The sequence below is a fragment of the Octodon degus genome, unplaced genomic scaffold (assembly GCF_000260255.1).
Source record: "Octodon degus isolate 3935 unplaced genomic scaffold, OctDeg1.0 scaffold00125, whole genome shotgun sequence".
NCBI classification, from domain to species: domain Eukaryota; kingdom Metazoa; phylum Chordata; class Mammalia; order Rodentia; family Octodontidae; genus Octodon; species Octodon degus.
In genome coordinates this window covers 2,720,088-2,723,116 of record NW_004524701.1, presented here as the reverse complement: position 1 = coordinate 2,723,116, position 3,029 = coordinate 2,720,088, and the positions used below count along the sequence as shown (strand labels likewise).

The 3,029-nt window shown below is 39.9% G+C and overlaps 1 pseudogene; it reads left to right on the top strand.

Annotated features, from left to right (window-relative positions):
* The first annotated feature begins 1,646 nt into the window (after window positions 1-1,646).
* LOC101560786 lies at window positions 1,647-2,299 on the top strand (annotated as a pseudogene).
* The last annotated feature ends 730 nt before the right edge of the window (window positions 2,300-3,029 follow it).

Genomic DNA, 3,029 nt, shown 5'->3' with positions numbered 1-3,029 from the left:
CTGGCTAAGGAACCAAACAACTGGGCTGACCCCACCGCTCTGAGTCCCAGAACCCATGGAACACTGTGACATCCTGGGGTAGTTTGCTGGTATCGCTTTGTTGTCGTCCTTCTTACTCAGTTTTGATTTCATTGTGATAACTGTGGCTTTAGGTTTCTGCTGCCATCTGAAAGGATAGGTAATCTGTACTTGTTTACTGAACTCGCATATTGTCTGATTTTTATTTTGAATCTTTGGTCACCAGATGTGTATGCTTTGTGGTTTGATCCAGCAAGTGGACTTTCTCTAGGGATAGGCCTTCTTCCCTTTCAACTGGTAAAGGGAATCCAGCCAGTACGGTGTCGCACTGCTGGGCTCTTCAACCAAAAGACAAGTCCTGTTTATAGCGAAATCCAAAAGGGCTAAAGCAGTCATCCAAGCTGGTCTTACAGCAAACAGGATGAATGAATAAGTACATCCCAGCTTATCTGTAAGTCTGGTTGTTACATGCATTTTGACATGGATCAGTTGACAAGTCTCCAAGAATAACGATATCCAGAAATAGTGTGGCATCTTTAATTGACTTTTAAGCCTAATATGGTAAGCCTCATGGATTCCTAGGAACACTGTCTTTATTTTCCTCCTGTATCACTGCCATCAGCAATTTAGACAGATTTCATCATGATTTACATTCAAGACCACAGTTCACAATTCAGATTAGGTACATTCATTCTTGCTGCCCCAGGCTCCTTCGTGGGCATGACTTCAAGATACTATGTATCCAGATGTGATCCCTAAATTAAATTATTAGCATATTTAAATTGGATATTGTGTGCCATACCTGTAATCCCAGCTATTTAGGAAGCTGAGGCAGAAAGATTGAAAATTCAGGGTCAGTTTGGGCAAACTAACAGGACCATATCTCAAACATTTATTTATTTATTTATTTATTTATTTATTTATTTATTTAGCACATGGCCTCACTATACAAGTTGGACTCATAGTGATCCTCCTGTCTCAGCCTCCTCAGTGCTGGGATTACAGGCCTGACCACCAGGCCCACTTTCCATAGCCAGCATAGCTTGCCAGGTTCAGGGGCCAGCACAGCACTGATTGAACCCAGGTCCTTGTGTTTGCCAGGCAGGTGCCAAGCTATCTCCCAGACCCTTATCTCAAACTTTAAAAAAAATGAACAAACAGAAAACAGGCTGGGAATATATGTAGCTTAATGGTAGTGTGCTTGCCTATCATACATGAAGACCTGTATTTGATCCTCAGTATCTCAAAAACAAGTAAGAAATCTAGGCATGGTGGTGCCTGTCTGTAATCCCAGCACTGGAGAGGCTGATGCAGGAGGATTGTTGCAAGTTCAAGACCTACCTGGGTTACAAGTTTAGCTCAAGGCCAGCCTAAACTGCACAGTGAAACCCTGTCTCAGAAAGACAAAAAAAGAAGCAGGAGGAGGAGAAGGAGTAGGAGGAGGAGGAGGAGGAGGAGGATGAAAAAGAAAGAAAGAAAGAAAGAAAGAAAGAAAGAAAGAAAGAAAGAAAGAAAGAAAGAAATCCAGCAAGCTGGAAAGAAAGAAATCCAGTAAGCTGGCTCCTCCGCCCTCCACCAGTTTCCTTCTCCTCAGATGGCCAACAGGCCATTCATCAGCCCTCCCTTATATGGCAGCTGTCAGCCCCAGCATTGTGATAAGTGATGATGAACCAGGCTATGACCTAGATTTATTTTGTATTCCTAAGCATTATGCTTAAGATTTGGAAAAGGTGTTTAGCCCTCATGGACTAATCATGGACAGGACTGAAAGGCTTGCTCAAGATGTGATGAAGGAGATGGGAGTCCATCACACTGTAGCTCTCTGTGTTCTCAAAGGGAGCTATAAATTCTTTGCTGACCTGCTGGATTACATTAAAGCACTGAATAGAAATTGTGATAAATCCATTCCTATGATTGTAGATTTTATCAGACTCAAAAGCTACTGTAATGACAAATCAACAGGGACCATAAAAGTAATTAATTGGTGGAGAAGATCTCTCAACTTTAACTTGAAAGAATGTCTTGATTTTTGAGGATATAATTCACACTGGCAAAACAATGCAAACATTGGTTTCATTGATTAAACAGTGTAAACCAAAGATGGTCGAGGTTGCAAGCTTGCTGGTAAAAAAGGACCCCTTGAAGTGTTAGATATAGGCCAGACTTCTTTGGAATTGAAATTCCAAACAATTTTGTTGTTGGGTATGCCCTTGACTATAATGAATACTTCCAAGACTTGAATCACATTTGTGTCATTAGTGCATCTGGAAAAGCCAAATAAATACAAAGCCTAAGATGAGAGTTCAAGGTGACTCAAGAAACATTGGGATCAGATGGCCAACAGGCCATTCATCAGCCCTCCCCTTTATGGCATTGATATCACCAGCAGAATTATCAGGTGTTCTAGTTTTGTGGCCATCAGCTCAGCAAAGCTTTCCGCATAAATCTTCTAAGAATTTTATCTATTTTGTATCTTAGAAATGTCAGTTGCTGCATTCTTGAACTTTTAGTTTGCATTGTGAGCCTGCAGGCTATCAGTTCCCTTTGGGTGGGTTGATTAACTTGTGAATGAAAAAAAAAAAACCCTCAAACTACACCACTATGAAATAAGAATATTGAAATTATAAGAAATGTTTAAAGAAAAAAATATTAGTTTTTTAAACTGTTATTTTAATTTTTGTATATTCAGAGAGCAAATTGGTCAAGTAATGACTGTGACTCATCCACATGCCTGACATTGACAAAAGATCTACAAACTGTGGTACAGGGTTTGAGGGTAAATCCTGAGGGGATTTGACTGACCTTGTCAGACACAGAAGCTACATTTTTTGTTATATGTCTTGCTTTATCTTGGTCTTAAACATCCAGCACAAAAGTATAAACAAGAAGTACAAAAAGTAAACCCCTATTATTATGCTTGAGCTGTAAAAACCTCAAGTCAACAACTTATGACATTGCCAGTCCTACAATAACCCACTACTATTATGGACTATTGGACTATATTGGATTAT